Here is an 18944-nt window from a genome sequence, read left to right as displayed (position 1 = left end):
ATTTAGGGGTGGAGAGGGGGGGTTGTCAGCGGAATGCAGAAGTGCCCGTGCGTTTGAACGCTGTCACAGGGGCGTGCATAATTAAGCGTCTGCGATTGTATGCGCTGGCAGAGGTCTAGATGGCGACAGGAAGTTTAGTAGTTTGTGAGGTAGGGTCAGGTCAACCACAACCGTGCATATGGGTCCGATGTTACCTATGTTTTCGCGGACTTACGGATGTATGTAATGGGAAGTGGGCGGCTTCTTTATACAGTGGTGGGCATCTTGGTATAGTGCTGCAATCGCACTATGATCGCATTGCAATTGCATCATTTGAATATTTTCGCAGCGAGCAGGTGCATGCGATTGCAGCCTTGCGATCCGTGCTGAATCCGGCCCTCAGTGTATATGAAGTAGCAAATTTAATTCCACCAAATTTCACTGCAGAGGGGGTAAATTTAATTTGTGCAAACAGATTTAGAGTTTGGAGGGGGTTATATCCAGTGGCGTAACTAGGGCAGGATGGGCGGGGTTCGTGCCCTGGGCGCCGTTGGACCGGCGGCGCGGGGGGGCGCCGCCGGCCACGGTACCGGCCCGCCCGCCCTAGTTAACCAGAGTAGTGCCAACCGCAATGAGTGCGGTCAGCACTACACATTTACACAGGACCGGTGCTAGGCTTCCAGCGCCGGTCCTGTGCTGCACGCCTGAGCCCGTTCCCTCCCCCTGAGCGCTTGCCCAATAGTGCCAGGAGGTGTGCTAAGGCTGTGCATAACACACACATCGCCGCCAGCGCTGGCGGCGATGCGTGTGTTAAACAGCAGCCAATGAGAGTCAGATAGACTCTCATTGACTGCTGCAGCACCCACTGCAAGAGCCGGACTTCCGTCCGGCTCCTGCAGTGGGTAATGGGACTGACGTCATGACGTCTGTCCCATAATGCTGAGCGGCATCCCGACCAGGACCAGGAGCAGAGATTCAGGTAAGTATATTTTTATAGATATATATATATTTTTTTTAACCTATCTGCACAACGGGGGAGGGGGGTGGCTACTACTGGGGGGACCTCTACTGGGGGAGGGCTGGCTACTACTGGGGGGACCTCTACTGGGGGAGGGGTGGCTACTACTGGGGGCACCATTGGGAGGACCTACTCTACTGGGGACTACTACTTGGGGGGGAACTACCACTGGGGGCATTATAAAAGGGGCCTACTAGAGGCACTGCACTCGGGGGACCACTACTGGGGGCAATAATAGGAAGGGCCACTACAGGGGGCACTGGATAGGGGGGATCACTACAGGGTGCCTGCATAAGGGGACCACTACTGGGAAAACTGCATGGGGGGGGACTACTGCTGGGGGCACTATATAAAGGGCACTGCATAGGGGGGGACTACTACTGGGGGCACCATATAAAGGACACTGCATAAGGGGATACTGCTACTGGGCACACTGCATTGTGGGGGACTGCTACTGGGGGCACTGCATTAGGGGGAACACTACGTGGGGCACTGCATTTGGGGGGCCACTACTGGGGGTACTTAGTAAGGGGAACTAATTGGGGGCTGTATAAGGGGGACCACTACTGGGGATACTGTATAAGGGGCACTACTATGGGCCTGCATGAGAGGGACCACAACTGCATACTGGGGGTTCTGTATAAGGGGTACTGCTGGGGTTAAGGTGCATATGGATAGGAATGTTCAGCGTGAAAATAAAGGGGTGTGTCATGTTGACACGCCCAGTTTTTAAGTGACCACGCCCATTTTTATACGCACATATCGGTATATTAAATGGGGGGGGGTCCGTTTTCAAATTTGCCCTGGGCTCCAAATACCCTAGTTACACCACTGGTCATATCCTAGTTCAAATCTTAGTAACAGTGTAACAATAAGGCTTCCCAGTATTTGTGTACTTCATGTAAGGAGTGGCATTACAATCTTTGCATGCAGAAAAAGTAAAAAATATATATCCACACCTTTTTCATTAGTAAATGTTAGGGTTATCTGGACACCATCAGGGCAGCATTTTTCATGATTAAGAACACAGATATACACACAAGTGTATTGTTTATTTGAATTTGAATTTTTATACTCCCTTTTCATAGCTATATAGTTTCTCCACGTACACATTTCCACCCTCTAGCTAGACTTGCTCCTAACTTTAAATGAGGCAGAAAGTGATAAGAACTAACACTTTGCTAAGAGAGGGGTGCTGAGAACAGCTGCCTTAAATTTGAGCAATGAAAGTCTAGGTACTAATTAATGAGTTGTGAAATCATAATTCGCTGTAAAATATCAAATATCTCAGAGCAATAGGTGTAACTACAAATACATGATTTGATAAAGTATTGATGTTATCTATAATTACTTTCTTCATCTGTGTTCCCCAAATTAACTTCACCCCCGCGCTACAGCAACTCTGATAATCTCATTTAAATCTCTCCTAATAATTCGGTGCCTCTCTTCTGTGCCCTCTGGAATGCCAGATCTGTCTTTAACAAACTGGTCTCCAGCCATGACCTTTTCATCTCCAACTCCCTGAATCTCCTATCCATCACCAAAACCTGGATTTCCCCAACTGATACCACTTCTCCCATGGCTTTCTCCTCTGGTGGCCTCACCTTCTCTCACACACCCCTCTCCCAGCCTGGGGATCACTATGGTGGTGGTGTTGGGGTTCTTCTATCCTCTGGCTACACCTACCAGCTAATACCCTCAGAACCATCCCTTTCATTCTCTGCATTCAAGGGTCATGCTATTTACCTATTTCATCCTATTCACTCCAAATAGCTTTCATTTATCATCCCCCTGGCTCTCCCACCAAAATCTTTGACAGTTTTGCTTCCTGACACCGCCACTTCCTCTCTTCAGACCTTCCTGCTCTTATCTTAGGTGACTTCAATATTCCTGTCGATGTCCCAACAGAAACCTCTGCCTCTAAACTCCTTACTCTCACATCATCAGTTGGTTTCAATGGAGCTCCTCACCCTTCTATGTGAGTTGACACTCACTTGATCTTGTCTTCACTCACTGCTCTGATGTCTCTGATTACATCCATTCCCTCTCTGACTAGTCTTAATTCTAGCATCCTGCACCTGTAACAGCTAGAGATGAGCCGGATCTGAGTCAGGCTCGGGTTTTCCCGCCTGACTTGGAATCCAAAACAAGGCAAAACGTCATCCTCCAGCTGTCGGATTCTCACAGGTCGTGGATAGTATATAAGTCCTTCCCCACGGTGATCGGTGTCATTTGCTTGCTGAGTCCCAGGCTGTCGGGCAGTGCTCTGTCTAAGGGGGGCTGTACTGTCCAATCCAGGCCAGGAGAGTGCTGTGATATATCCAGGGGTCTGTGCTCCATTTGTGTTGTCCAATCCAGGAGTGTGCTGTACTGTCTTTCAAGGGATGTGCTGTCCAGGGTTGTGCTGTCCATCACTGTACATGCAAAATACACAAATACATGCAAATACACAGACATACATAAAAATACATACACTCGCAATTAAACATCTGCACTTGGAAGCCGTCCATTCCGGAGTGCCCGCTACTCTCTGCTGCTCCCACCGCTGCTGAGTTCCCGAAACGTCTCCCCACACACATTGCACAGCACAGAGAGCTGTGATATGAGTAGCACTCTCTGTATGAGCTGCCACGTCCAATCATGGTTGCGGCAGCCACCGTAGAGAAGGAGACAGAGCTGTCTCTGTCTAAAAACAAAACACCCCTCAGTTTGTCGAGGAGGGGGGGTTTCTGGGCCCTACTCAACTCCTGAGTAGTAGTTTAAAAATCAATTGACTGTTAAACAATCCTTTGCAAGGGGAAGCAAGTATGACAGCAGTCACCCTGTTGCACAGCAGATTACTGACCCCATAACATCTATGCTGGTATTAGATGTGCATCCGATATCTGCCATTAGTGCAGTGGGTTTTAGACAGTTAATTGAGGTCCTGTGTCCCTGCTACCAAATCCCATCTAGACTCCACTTTACTAGAAAAGCAATTCCCAGCCTGTATAGGGACATTAAAACAAACTTAATTAGTGTCCCCCAAAATGCCGTTGTCCCCACTGTCCACTTACCTACAGATATGTGGACAAGTGGAATGGGGCAAAAGCAAGATTACATGACTGTAACAGCCCACTGGGTGGCTGTATTGCCTTCAGCGGCACTAACAGCAGCATCTAAAAAACAACAGCTCATTCAGAGGCAGGCTACTCTGTGTATCACCAGTTTCACTAAGAGGCATACTGCTGACAACCTCTTAGAAAAATTCATGGAAGTAATTGTAAAATGGCTTACCCCACTTGGACTCTCCTTGGGATTTGTCATTTCTGACAATGCCACCAATATTGTGAAAGCATTACAGCTTGGTGAATTCCAACATGCCCCATGTTTTGCTCACACAATAAACTTGGTGGCACAAAATGTAAAAAAAAATAACACGGCTGTGCAGGATATGCTCTCTGTGGCCCTCAAAATTTCTGGACATTTTTGCCATTCAGCAGGTGCATGTAGAAGATTGCAGAACCTGCAAGAAATGTTGCATTTGCCCTTTCACCAGCTGAAGCAGCTGCTTCAGCGATTGAAGGAACAGCAAAAAGCCATCCAAATGTAAACAACAAATTATGACATAGGAAGAGGAGGGGGAATGTACCTTACTCAAGCTCAGTGGAAAATACTTTCTGTGTTGTGCAAAGTACTGAAACCCTTCGAAGTAGTCACCTGTGAAGTGAGTTCAGACACTGCCATCTGGAGTCAGGTAATTCCCCTAAATAGACTGTTGGAAAAGCAGAAGGAGGAGCTGAAATGAAGCGATTCTGCTAAGTATGTCGGACATATAGATCAAGTCCTTTATTTGCTTCACAAGGATCCAAGGGTTGTCAGGATCTTATAGTCGGATCAATACATTTTGGCGACCAGGTTGGATCCTAGGTTTAAGTCATACATCATGTCTTTCTTCCTAATGGACACAGATCTGAAGATATGCAAAGAGCTGTTGGAAAGCAAATTGTCAACTCAAGCGGCACATGATGCAGCGGTGGCTCCTCCTTCAGTTTCTCCTGCAAGTTCGACTGCCAGGAAAAAACTCAGTTTTTCCAAAAGACTCACTGGTGATGCAGATGAGACAACACAACCAAGTATTGATGTCTGGTCAGGTCTAAAAGATTTGCCTACAATTAATGAGACCTTTACCGTGACTCCATCTGATACGGTCACCATTCAAAGAATGGTTGAGGACTATTTTAATTATAGCATCCAAATAGGCATGTCATTCACTCCGTTTGACTACTGGCAGGAAATAATTGCAATTTGGAGTCCTTTGCGCATACTGGCTTTGCTATACTTGAGCTGCCTACCCTCCAGTGTGTACTCAGAAAGAGTTTTCAGTACAGCCGTGAACCTTGTCAGCTATCTGCTTCGGAGTCTACTTTTCTCAAAATGTGGAAAAGATGATGTTCATCAAAATGAACTACAAATTCCACGAGGAAGACCTTTAGTGCCAATTACATCCAAAAATTAGAGGCACTTGAGGCTGTAATGGTGGAATCCAGCGGGGATGAAATAATACTGTGTGAAGATGATGTACACACTGATGAGAGTCAGGAATCGGATGATGATGTCGACAACATCTTGCCTCTGTAAAGCCAATGTGCCCAGACAGACCATTGCCAGCAATGTCAGCTGCCAATTGGTAGCTTGTTTAGTGGGGGCCCAAACAAACCAATCGCTTCAGCCACAAATGGCAGTCCCTGTCGCTGAAGTGATTGGTTTGTTAAACTGTGCATGTCCTGTTTAATATACAACATAAGGGTGGGTGGAAGGGCCCAAGGACAATTCCATATTGCATAACTTTTCTTTGCATTACGTGCTGTTTGGGGCATTGCTGCCTGACATTTTTAATTTTATAGTTTATTAAACTGCCATCCTGTTTACCACTGCTGTGTGGCAAATGTTTCATAGATGTCCTATATTTTTTTAAATTGCCGTGCTTTTGAGCCACTGCTCTGACGCTTACTTTTTTATTTTATAGTTCAATACTGTATTTTATTATTATTATTACATTTTATATCTAGGACACCACAAGTGGTCTGCAGCGCCGTACATACATCAATAGTAGGACAGTACACAGAACATTACAATACAGTAACCAAAGAAAAAACAGAGCACAAGTAACAATTAGCATACACAATACAGCTGGGAAGGTGAAGGCTGTCATTGAAGTGCTAGAGAAGAGGGCTGTGAGACAGTAAGGAGTTGAAACCTGCTCCTAGGAGCTTACAAATGAGGGGAGACAGACAGATGACATGAGGCATGAGTGTGTAGATGGGGGACTTGAGTGCAGGAAGCAGGCAAGGTGGAGATGGCTGAGGCAGGATGGTGGGGAGAGTGACCTGGTGACGTGGTTATGTGTGTGGAAGGGTATGCACTGATGAACAGGTAGGTTTTCAGTGCACGTTTGAAGCTATGTAAGGTCGGGGAGAGCCTGATCAAGCGTGGGAGCTCATTCCAGTGAAGGTAAGTAGTACAGGAAAAATCTTGGATATGAGCTGTGAGCTGAAGTAACCAGGGTAAAAGAGAGACAACGGTCATAGGCAGACTGGAGCATGTGAGAGGGATTATGTAAGGAGATGAGGTTGGAGATGCAGGGAGCAGACTAGTTAGAGAGGGCCTTGTATGTGAAGGTGAGGAGTTTGAAGAGGATTCTGTAGGGGAATTGGAGCCAGTGCAGATTTTGGCGAAAGTTGAATGGTGGGAGAGGAAGATAAGCCTAGCAGCAGCAATGAGAACAAATTGGAGGGGAGCAAGATTGCAACATGGTAGGCCAATGAAGAGAAGGTTGCAGTAGTCAAGCCGAGAAATGATTCATGAATGAATAATCAGTTTGGTAGCATTCTGGGAGAGGGATGGCCTAATGCGAGCAATGTTGTGTAGCTGGAACCAACAGGATTGAGCCAGAGATTGAATGTGGGGGGTGAAGGAGAGGGTGGAGTCAAGGGAGCCAAGTAGTGAAGTTGGGGAACAGGGGAGATGAAAGTGTTGTCAACAGTGATAGAGAGATTGGTGGGGGTGGAGACTCTGTTAGAGGGAAAGATGATGAGTTTGGTTTTGTCCATGTTGAGCTTCAGAGAGCGCTCAGACATCCAGAAACAAATGGTGGAGAGGCAGCTGGATACCGGAGAGTGGACAGAAGGGAAAAGTTCAGGAGAAGAGAGGTATTGTTGCATATTATCGGCATAATGGTGGTATTGGAGGCCGAAGGAACTGATGAGTTCTCCTAGTGAAGAGGTGTACAGTGAGAAGAGGAGGGAGCCCAGGACAGACCCTGCGGGTAACCAACGTGAAGGAGGGAGGTGGAGCCGGAGGCAGACACAAAAAAGGAGCAGCTGGTGAGGTAAGAGGTGAACCAGGCATGGAGAGGCTATATGTCTGAAGGGTGCGGAGTAGGAGAGGATGATCCACATTGTCGAAGGCTGCAGAGAGGTCCAGGAGGTGGCCCCTGGATTTGCCTGCAAGCAGGTCATTGGTAAGTTTGACCAGTGGCGAAAGCCAGTTTGGAGAGAATCAAGGAGGGAGTTGTCAGAGAGGTAGCTGGAGAGGTGGCTGTAGACAATCCGCTCAAGTAGTTTGGAGGCAAAAGAAAGAAGACAAATGGGGCAGTAGTTAGCGGGTGAGGAAGGGTCGAGATTGTTTTTTTTTTATACAAGAGCATGTTTGAATGGTGAGGGAAAGATGCCAGTGGAGAGAAATAAGTTAAAGAGGTGAGCAATGGTGGGAGCAGGTGGATGCTGAAAGAGAGAGCAGAGAAGCGGTCAAGGGGTCAGGTGGAGGAGGGAGAGGACAAGATGAGGGCATGGATTTCGTCACCCAAGGTGGGGTGGCCGGAAGTTCAGATGGTGGAGGACATGGGGCTGCAACAGGGAGATTGGAGGAGATTATGTGATGGATTGCCTCAATTTTGGAAGAGAAGGAGGCAAAGTCAATTGCAGTGAGGGAGGAGGGAGGGAGCGAAGGAGAGTGATTTGGCAGCAATGAGGTCATTGCATACTTTTTGAGGACAGTTTCAGTAGAGTGGAGAGAATGGAAGCCAGATTGAAATGAGTCAAGCAGGGAGAGGGAGGAAAGAATGGTGGTAAGACAGTTGTAAACAATATGCTCAAGAAGTTTGGAAGCAAAAAAGAGGAGAGAGGTGAGAGGTGGGTCAGTAGTTGGAGAGTATGTTAAGATCAAGGGTAGGTTTTTTAAGAATGGGGGAGACAAGTGCATGTTTGAATGCAGAAAGGGAACAGGCAGAAGGAGACGGAAAGGAATAGGGTCAAGGGGGGAGGTGGGAGGAGGGGATGACAGATAAGGCAAATGACTTCCTCTCCAGAAACAGGGGGAAAAGATGTCAGAGTTGGCGAGACAGATGGGGAGGGGGGGTCAGGGAAAGGAGGGCAGGGTGTTGAGGGTCTGATGGGATATGATGTCCTCATGTATAGAGTCAATTTTAGATGTAAAGTAGGTGGCAAAGTCAAGGGCAGAGAGAGAGGAGGGGAAGGGCAGAGGAAGGAGTTGAAAGTGGAAAAGAGATGCCGGGGTTTGAGGACTGGGTGGAGATGAGGTTCTTGAAATATGATTGTTTGGAGAGTGCCAGGGCAGCACTGTAGGATGAGAGAATAAATCTTAAATGGAGAAAGTCTGCCCTACAGCGTAATCTCCTCCACTGACATTCGGCATCTCGTGAACACTTTTGCAGATATCTGGTGTATATGGAATGCCAAGGTTGTGGTGTGGATCAACGAGGGTGAGTAGTTATTGCCGGAGCAACAGAGTAAAGAGCAGAAGTAAGGGATGCATTGTACAGGGAAATAGCTTGTTCAGGACAGGAGAGAGAAAGTATAGGGGAAAGAAGCGAGTCCAGCAGGGAGGAAAAAGCAACAGTGTCAATAGCCTCAATGTTGCACTTAGTAATGGTAGCCTTAGGAAGTGGAGGAGGGGAAGGAGAAAGGGATAAGTTAAAAGAGAGAAGGTGATGGTCAGAGAGGGGGAATGGGGAATTGGAGTAATCAGAAATATCACAACGGTGAGTAAAGACCAGGTCAAGTGAGTGCCCACTCACATGGGAGGGTGATGAGGTCCATTGGGTGACACCAAATGAAGAGGTGAGGGTAAGGAGTTTAGCGGCAGAGGATTTTGTGGGAATGTCAATAGGAATATTAAAATCACCTAGGATAAGGGAGGAAAGATCTGAGAAGAGAAAGTGAGGCAGTCAGGAAGTGAAGTTGTCAAGTAATTTGGAGGGGGGCCAGGGGGATGGTAAATGACAGCTACTCTGAGGTTTACTGGTTGGAAGAGGCATATAGCATGAACCTCAAATGTGGAGAATGTAAGGCATGATTCAGAGGGTATTAGCTGGTAGGAGTAACTGGCAGATAGAAGGACCCCAACACCACCACCATGGCGACCCCAAGGCCGGGGGTGTGGGAGAAGGTGAGGCCCCCAGAGGTGAGAGCAGCAAAAGAAGTGGTGTCAGAGGGTGAAATCCAGGTTTCAGTAATGGCTAGGAGATGTAGGGTTTTGGAGATGAAAAGGTCATGGTTGGGGACCAGTTTATTACAGACTGACCTGGCATTCCAGAGGGCACAGGATAGAGGAATAGCGTTTGTGTGGGAGAGGTGAATAAGATTATCAGGGTTGCTGTAGCGTGGAGATGAGATTAATTAGGGGGACCGTTATGAATAGAATGTAGCGATAGTGCGGATACCTGAGCTAGAAAGGGAACCTGAATATAGTGTAGTGATAGTGTGGGCACCTGAGCTAGAAAGGGAACCTGTAGGAGGTGTGCAGGGAGGGAGATGTGGATGGCAGTGGAGTGAAGTAGGAGGAGGGATTAGCGGTGGGGTAGTAGGCCTAAGAGGGGTTAGAACAGGATGAAAGTGGAGTAATGGGAGAGGAGTGGAGAGTAGGCAGACAGAGGGGGTAGAAGGGGAGGAGGAGGTGGAGGGGACAAGGGGGAAAGAATAGAGGTGAAAGCAGGGGGCAGAACAGGGCTGAAAATTGGAAATATAAATGAAATATATAAACATTATCCTGTGTCGACCAATTTTTGTGTCAACCATTTTAGTGTTAATCTTTTTACCAAACCTTAACCATACAAAATTTATATCAATTTAAAATAAAAACGTGTCGACCATTTTGTGTCATCCTGTTGACCAAACACTAACTGTAAGAATACTATTAAAATAATCACCTGTCGATCATTTATGTGTCGACTTTTATCCAAACCCTAATAATAATAATAAAAAAATGTGTTGACCATTTATGTCTCGACCTTTTGTCCAAACCCTAACCCTCAAAATAATAATAAAAATTAGAGTTTCAAATATTAAAAGCAGAGGTTTGTTGTGATGGGTTTTTGAATTCCCAATTTTTGTTGCAAGTTTTTCCATATATTGAGTGGATTGTTGTTAGATTGAATTTAGAGTATTCTCCTTCTGTTTATCTTCGGTGTAATGCAGGTATAACGCTACAGTTGAGCACTTAAAAAACACTGCACTTTGAAAAACTGCATCCTCCAGCCTAGATAATGATACTTATACAGAGATGCTGACAAGTGTGGACACTAATTAATGAACCCCTCCCCCCCCATTAGCCATCCAAAAGAAAGCTAGCAATAAAATGGCTTAATTAAACATATGACACCAAACATCTAGCAGTAGAAATAAATCATGCCTTCACTTCAGTCAATAGACTGGAGAGATCCTTATAACAAATTAACTACTACTGCAAATCATAAGGCACTAGAAACAATAGCACATGGATTCAGTAAAGAACAAGCTGGTTACATATAAGGATAATTAATTAACCAGGCACAGGAGGTGGAATGCTCTGCAGTAAAAATCAGTAAAGAATAAGCTGGTTACCTATAAGGATAATTAATAAACCAGGCACAGGAGGTGGAATATTCTGCAGTAAAATTCAATAAAGAATAAGCTGGTTACCTATAAGGATAATTAATAAACCAGGCACAGGAGGTGGAATACTCTACAGTAAAATTCAGTAAAGAATAAGCTGGTTACCTGTTGGAGAAGGAGAGAGGCTGGGTGAATTAATTCACAATCAGGAGAAGAATTAACTAATAACTAATAACACAGGTATAACGCTACAGTTAAGCACTTAAAAAAAACATGGCACTTTGAAAAACTGCACCTCCAGCCTATTTCTGGTCATGAGAGAGACCAGAAATATAAGCAGCAGCCCAGAGCATCTTCCTGTCAGGAAGTGTGCAATAAAGTGCAAATACGTTTAATACAAAAATTTGTTGTGTATACTGGTCACATTACATAGGCTGAGGTAACCTGAGGCTTGCCATCCATTGTTGACAAACCAGTAAGAAAGTAGTTCAAAAAGCGCTGTCAGATCACTGATTCTAATAAAAAAATGTTTTAAATATATTTTTGTAAATATTACATACAATAATAACATAAAACATAAGTAAAAAAATCACATATCACTTATAATCATTAATCCATCATGATTGATATCCATATACAAAAATAATAGAAAAGGAAAAAAAACACTGTTTTTCTGTATTCTGTTATTCGATAATTGTATCTTGGTGGTAGTGACAGTAAAGGCCCCCATACTTCAGCAAATGATTGCAGCAATCGTGCAATTTGCAATCGATTGTGTATAAAAATCTTTCCCTTTTTCAATCGATTGCAGATTGCGGAGATGCCACAATCGATTGAAAAAGGGAAAGATTTTTATACACAATCGTTTGCAAATTGCACAATTGCTGCAATCAATTGCTGATGTATGGGGGCCTTTATTTGTCCACTTATGTAAACAGATTGTATCCACAATCTTTCTTATTATTTTGTTATGTTTAGAAGTGCTTCATAGAGAAAAAATATCCAACAGGCTGAAAAGTACTGAGAATCTCCAGTTAATAATATTTAAGCTTTTTATTGTTATATCTGGAAAAACAGCATATGGGAGATATTGAGTGTTCGTTCCCGATTTGCCTAACTAGTATTGCAAAAGGTGGCCAAACATAATTGCAATCTGCCAATTTATGGCAAAGTCCTGTTTCTCCCACAATAATACACTCAAACTACAGGGCTTGCAGGTAGTAAAAATATCAATAATCCTTGCTGCCACTTTGTGTTCATACCATACAGTACGTGGTGAACAACTACGGGTTGTTGGGAAACAACTTCCAGCAGGCCCGGCAAACAGCATGGATGCTGGGAGTTGTAGTTCAGCTGTAGAGCTACACGCTGTTTTCCTCTGATGTAAACAACAAGTCTTGGTCCCATTATCCCTATCAACCTCCCTGAGCCCAAAATAAAAATCTGTTTACAGTGTGTACTATTTAGCAGTACCTCAACAAGCAAGGCCACCGCATTTCTATTACATGTATAAAAAACCTCCTCCAGATCAAAGATGTCTTTCAGGAACTGAAGAACTTAAATTAATAATGAATCAATCCTTCCATCCTTTCACTGTCTTCAGTCCATAAACATATTCCAACTCCCTTCTCTCGGTCCTCTGACATTAATGAAAACAATCTTGGTTTTAAACTTCCAATGGGGTCACATAGTTTATTAAACTTCCATCCTGTCTACCACTGCAGTGCCACTCTGTGCTATGGTGGAAGCTGAATTGTCACAATAATAAAAAACAGATTTTTTTTTAACTGGATTCCAAGTCTCTGAGTGCCACCTTCTTGGTTGTTGTGGATGTTGGGGTGAATTTCCCCTAAAGGAGGACACCAGGGCAAGGTATTTACCAATAACGTTATCTTGAATACAGAGGGTAAAATAAGTATTAAACACATCAACATTTTTCTCAGTAAATATAATTGTAATAGGACTGTTGTAATGAAAATTTTCACCAAATGTCAGCAACAACACATGCAATCCTCACATACAAAGAAATCAAACCATAGATATCCATAAATTGAGTTATATGTAATAATGGGAAATTACACAGGGAAAAAGTATTGAACATGCTTACTGAAATGTATTTAATACTTCGTACAAAAGCCTTTGTTGGTAATGACAGCTTCAAGACGCCTCCTATATGGAGAAACTAGTCACATGCATTGCTCAGGTGTGATTTTGGCCCATTCTTCCACACAAACAGTCTTCATATCTTGAAGGTTCCGTGGGCCTTTTCTATGAACTCTGATCTTCAGTTCTTTCCATAGATTTTCAATTGAATTCAAGTCAGGTGATTGGCTGGACCATTCTAGCAGCTTTATTATTCTCTGAAACCAATTGTCCTTGGCTGTGTGTTTGGAATCATTATCTTGATGAAATGTCCACCCTCATTTCATTGTCAGCATCGTGGTAGATGGCAGCAGATTTTTATCAAGAATGTCTTGGTACATTTTTCCATTTATCTTTCCTTCAATCAAATAAAGTATGCCAGTACCGTATGCTGAAAAACACCCCCACACCATGATGTTCCCACCTCCAAACCTCACTATTGTTATGGTATTTTTGGGGTGATGTGCAGTGGCATTTCTGCTCCAACCATGGTATGTATTATGGCATCCAATTCAATTAAATTTTGCTCTCATCTGACCAGACTATATTCTCCCAGTATTTCACAGGCTTGTCCAAATGTTGTGCAGCAAACTTTAAACGAGCTTCAATATGCTTTTTCTTCAGCAATGGAGTCTTGCGTGGTAAGCGTGCATACCGGCCATGGCGGTTGAGTGCATTACTTATTGTTTTCTTTGAAACAATGACCTGCTAATTCCAGGTCTATCTGAAGCTCTCCACAAGTGGTCCATAGCTCTTGGACAACTCTTCTGATAATTCTTTTCACTCCTCTGTCAGAATCTTGCGAGGAGCACCTGATCGTGGCTGGTTTATGGTGAAATTATGTTCTTTCCACTTCCGGATTATGGCCCCAACAGTGCTCACTGGAACATTCAGAAGTTCAAAAATCCTTCTGTAACCAATGCCATTAGTATGTTTTGCAACAATAAGGTTGCGAAGGTCTTGAGACAGCTCTTTGCTTTTACCCATCATGAGATGTTTCTTGTGTGGCACCTTGGTAATGAGACACCTTCTTATATATGGTAATGGGACTGAACCATCTTATATTAATTTTCACTGACAAGGGGCAGGATTGCTTTATAATTACTGATAGATTTCAGCTGGTGTCTTGGCTTTCCATGCCTTTTTACACCTCCCTTTCTTCATGTGTTCAATACTTTTTCCCTGTGTCATTTCACATTATTACACATAACTTAATTTATGGACATCTATGGTTTGATTTCTTTGCATATGTGGATTGCATGGGTTGTTGCTGACATTTGGTGAAAATTTTGTTACAATAGCCCCATTACAATTATATGTACTGAGAAAAATGTTTGTGTTCAATACTTTTTTACCCGGTGTGTGTGTGTGTGTATATATTAGGGGTGTGCACCGGCCACTTTTTGTGTTTTGGTTTTGGATCTGGATCTTTCTTCGTGTTTTGGATCTGGATTGGTTTTGCCAAAACCACCCTTCCGTGTTTTGGGTTCTGGGTTTTGTGTTTTGGATCTGTATTTTTTTGAAAAAAAGCATGAAAACAGCTAAAATCACAGAATTTGTAGGTTTTTCTGCTCCTATGCTATTATTAACCTCAATAACCTTAATTTCCACTCATTTCCAGTCTATTCTGAACACCTCACACCTCACAATAGTGTTTTTATGTCCAAAAGGTTCCACCGAGGTAGCTGGATGACTATGCTAAGCGACACGAGTGGGCGGCACAAACACGTGACCCATCTAGGCGTGAAACTGCAGTGGCAGACAGGATGGCAGTTTGAAAAACTAGGCCCCAAACTGTACATAATGCAAAGAAAAAAAGAGGTGCAAGATGGAATTGTCCTTGGGCCCTCCCACCCACCCTTATGTTGTATAAACAGGACATGCACACTTTAACAAACCAATCATTTCAGCGCCAGGGTCTGCCACACAACTGTGGCTGAAATTATTGGTTCGTTTGGGCCCCCACAAAACAAGCTGGCAATTAATCTGTCCCTGCACAAACTGGCTCTACGGAGGCAAGATGTCATCCTCATCCTCCTCATCCACCGATTCCTCACCCTCTTCAGTGTGTACATCCTCATCCTCACAGGGTATTAATTCGTCCCCGCTGGAACCACAGGTCCCTCTGTACGTTCTGGAGGCTGGTCTCCCTGGAAGAGTTGATAATTCATTTTATGAACATCATCTTCTCCACATTTTGTGGAAGCAACCTCCTACGCCTTTCGCTGACAAGGTTCCCGGCTGCACTAAACACTCTTTCGGAGTACACACTGGAGGGGGGGCAACTCAGGTAAAATAGAGCCAGTTTGTACAGGGACCTCCAAATTGCTTCTTTTTCCTGCCAGTACAGGTACGGACTGTCTGACATGCCTACTTGGATGCTGTCACCGATGTAATCCTTTAACAGACAGGTGCACGCTTGTCGCTGCTGCTTTGAGGATGCAAGTGCGGCTACAGCCCACACAATTCACAAAGACAGAAAAAAAAAAGAATATTTTTATTGTTTGTGGAGCGCACTTTGAGGGTTACACCACCCTTTAACAGACAGACGCACGCTTGTCGCTGCTGCTTTAAGGATGCAAGTGCGGCTACAGCCCACACATTTCACAAAGACAGAAAAAAGAAGAAGAATATTTTTATTGTTTGTGTAGCACACTTTGAGGGTGTCACCACCCTTTAACAGACAGACGCACGCTTGTCGCTGCTGCTTTGAGGACAGTATCATATGCAGTGACAGTAGACTTGTCAGAAATTGTTGGCACGTCCTTCAGTCCGGACCAGATGTCCAAACCAGCCCTTGACTTATGACACAGGCGCACGCTTGGCGCTGCTACTATGTTGATGCACGTGCGGCTACATCGCACACAAGTCACAAACACATTAAAAAAATAGTTTTTTATTTTTTGGAGCACTTTGAGGGTTACACCACCCTTTAACAGACAGACGCACGCTTGTCGCTGCTGCTTTAAGCATGCAGGTGCGGCTACAGGCCACACATTTCACAAAGACAGAAAAAAAAAGAACAATATTTTTATTGTTTGTGTAGCACACTTTGAGGGTGTCACCACCCTTTAACAGACAGACGCACGCTTGTCGCTGCTGCTTTGAGGATGCAGGTGGTATCTAGACGGGATTTGGAAGCGGGGACACACTACCTCCATCAATTGTCTAAATCCCACTGCACTAATGGCGGATACCGGACGCACGTCTAACACCAACATTGCAGTCAAGGCCTCAGTTATACGTTTTGCTTCAGGATGACTGCTGTCGTACTTCATCCTCATCGCTAGGGACTGTTGGAGGGTCAATTGTTTAGTAAAAGAAGTGATGTTCCTACTTCCTCTCTGGGATGATGAACAACTCCCAGCAGCAGCAACAGCACTAGGAGGAAGTGGTTCTTGATCTTTCCCTATTTTATTTTTATCGGAGAAAGTTTGGTCCTCCATTTATGTTATATTGATATATACGTACGGCTAAAGCGCACACAAACTAGGGATCTGCAGGCTCGGTTCTACTCGGTTCCGTTCGGTTTTTTTTACCGAATCTTATTGGCTATCCAAAACTCGTGACAGCTGAAACCCAATAAGATTCGGGAAAAAAAACCGAACTGAACCGAGTAGAACCGAGCCTGCACATCCCTAACACAAACACAGAAAATATTTTTTTATTTTTGCTGGAGAGTAGTGCACTTTGTGGGTTACACCACCCTTTAAGAAATGAGCCAGCCGGCTCTTTACTTATGGGACACAGGCGCACGCTTCGCGCTGCTCCTTTGTTGATGCACGTGCAGCCACAGTGCACACAAGTCACAAACACAGAAAATATATATTTTTTTGGTTTGGACTGGAGTGTACTTTGGGGGTTACAGCACCCTTTAACGATCAAGCCAGCCGGCCCTTTACTTATGACACAGGAGCACGTTTGGCACTACTTTGTTGATGCACGTGCGGCTACTGCGCACACAATTCACAAACACAGAAAATTAATTTTTTTTTTGGTTTGGACTGGAGTGTACTTTGGGGGTTACAGCACCCTTTAATGGTCAAGCCAGCCGGCCCTTTACTTATGACACAGGCGCACGCTTGGCACTACTTTGTTGATGCACGTGCGGCTACTGCGCACACAATTCACAAACACAGAAAATAATTTTTTTTTGGTTTGGACTGGAGTGTACTTTCGGGGGTTACAGCACCCTAAACGGTCAAGCCAGCTGGCCCTTTACTTATGACACAGGCGCACGCTTGGCACTACTTTGTTGATGCACGTGCGGCTACTGCGCACACAATTCACAAACACAGAAAATATTTTTTTTTTGGTTTGGACTGGAGTGTACTTTGGGGGTTACAGCACCCTTTAACGGTCAAGCCAGCCGGCCCTTTACTTATGACACAGGCGCACGCTTGGCACTACTTTGTTGATGCACGTGCGGCTACTGCGCACACAATTCACAAACACAGAAAATAATTTTTTTTTTGGTTTGGACTGGAGTGTACTTTCGGGGGTCACAGCACCCTAAACGGTCAAGCCAGCCGGCCCTTTACTTATGACACAGGCGCACGCTTGGCACTACTTTGTTGATGCACGTGTGGCTACTGCGCACACAATTCACAAACACAGAAAATATATTATTTTTTTAGCACTTGGGGGGAGCACCCCTGATGGACAGAGCACCCCCTGGACAACACTACAGCACCCCTTTAGGACTGGGACACTGCACAGGACTTTGGAGTGGACACAGCCCCTATGGAGAACTGACTGCACAACACAGTCCAGCCAGCCCCTATGGACTTTGAAGTAATGGACACAGCCCCTATTAACAACAGCAGCACAGCACAACACAGCCAGCCCCTATGGACTTTGAAGTAGTGGACAACAGCAGCACTACACTACACTACACTACACAGCCCTAACTCCCTCTTCACTGTCCACAGCCGAGTGAGAAAATGCCGCCGACGCGGGTACCTTATATAGGATCCAAAACCCGCGAGACTCGGAAGGCGGGATGATGATGTTTTGCCTCGATTTCAGATCCGAGTCAGGCGGGAAAAGTCGAGCCTGACTCGGATCGGACTCGGATCGGGGGGGTTCGGATTTCAGAAATCCGAACCCGCTCACCCCTAGTATATATATATATATATATATATATAATATAATATATATATATATAACAACAAGCAACAAGCAGTGGCACTCGAAGTCATCCAACGGTTGTAAAAAGGTTTCGGGACAAACAAGCCCCTTTGTCAAGGTGAATTAATTCACTTTGACAAAGGGGCTTGTTTGTTCCGAAACGTTGGTACTTGATTATGTGACTCTTTCACAGTAAATACCTTTTTACAACCGTTGGATGACTCCGAGTGCCACTGCTTGTTGCTTGTTGGAATTTGATTACTCAGAGGGCACCGGAGCAAGTGGACATAATTTTACAGAGTGCCAGTCTATTACCGTCATTTATATTTATTGCTGCACCACTATTTTCCCCACGGAACCCGCAGGCTGTTTTAACAGGGTGCCGCTAAGAGGGGCAGGGTGCATTCTGCCCTTTAGAAATCTGGCATGGCGTGGTGCCTCGTTAAAAACAGCCTAGCGGAAACGCTATTATATATAGTTTACATATACTGTACATAACATACATACACATACAGAGCATACATACATACATACATATACCTAGTATACACATACACACATGTACATACTGTAGTAATTTACACATACATAGTACACATACATTTACATATTTTACATATACAGGAACATGGGGGGAGGGTTTAGGTCACACTTATTGTTTTTATTTATTTTCCTTTGTTACCTGCAGCCATACTTGGGGCAGGTGACTGGAGACATTTCCTGGAAGGAGTGATAAGACGTGCTGCATGATATACAGCAGCCGCCATACAGGCTAACACTCACTGTGATAGAGAGTAGGCAGC

General features: G+C 44.6%; 1 protein-coding gene across 2 annotated transcripts in view; it reads left to right on the top strand.

Moving 5' to 3' along the window:
• The window catches only part of LOC148501326 (uncharacterized), a 667086-nt gene that overhangs the window by 250780 nt on the left and 397362 nt on the right, over nt 1-18944 (top strand). The window lies entirely within an intron of this gene.

Source organism: Taudactylus pleione, unplaced genomic scaffold, assembly GCF_031769625.1.
Source record: "Taudactylus pleione unplaced genomic scaffold, aTauple2 ptg000520l, whole genome shotgun sequence".
NCBI lineage: Eukaryota > Metazoa > Chordata > Amphibia > Anura > Myobatrachidae > Taudactylus > Taudactylus pleione.
The sequence above is the reverse complement of the archived record's forward strand: the minus strand, read 5'-3'. Positions and strand labels throughout refer to the sequence as shown.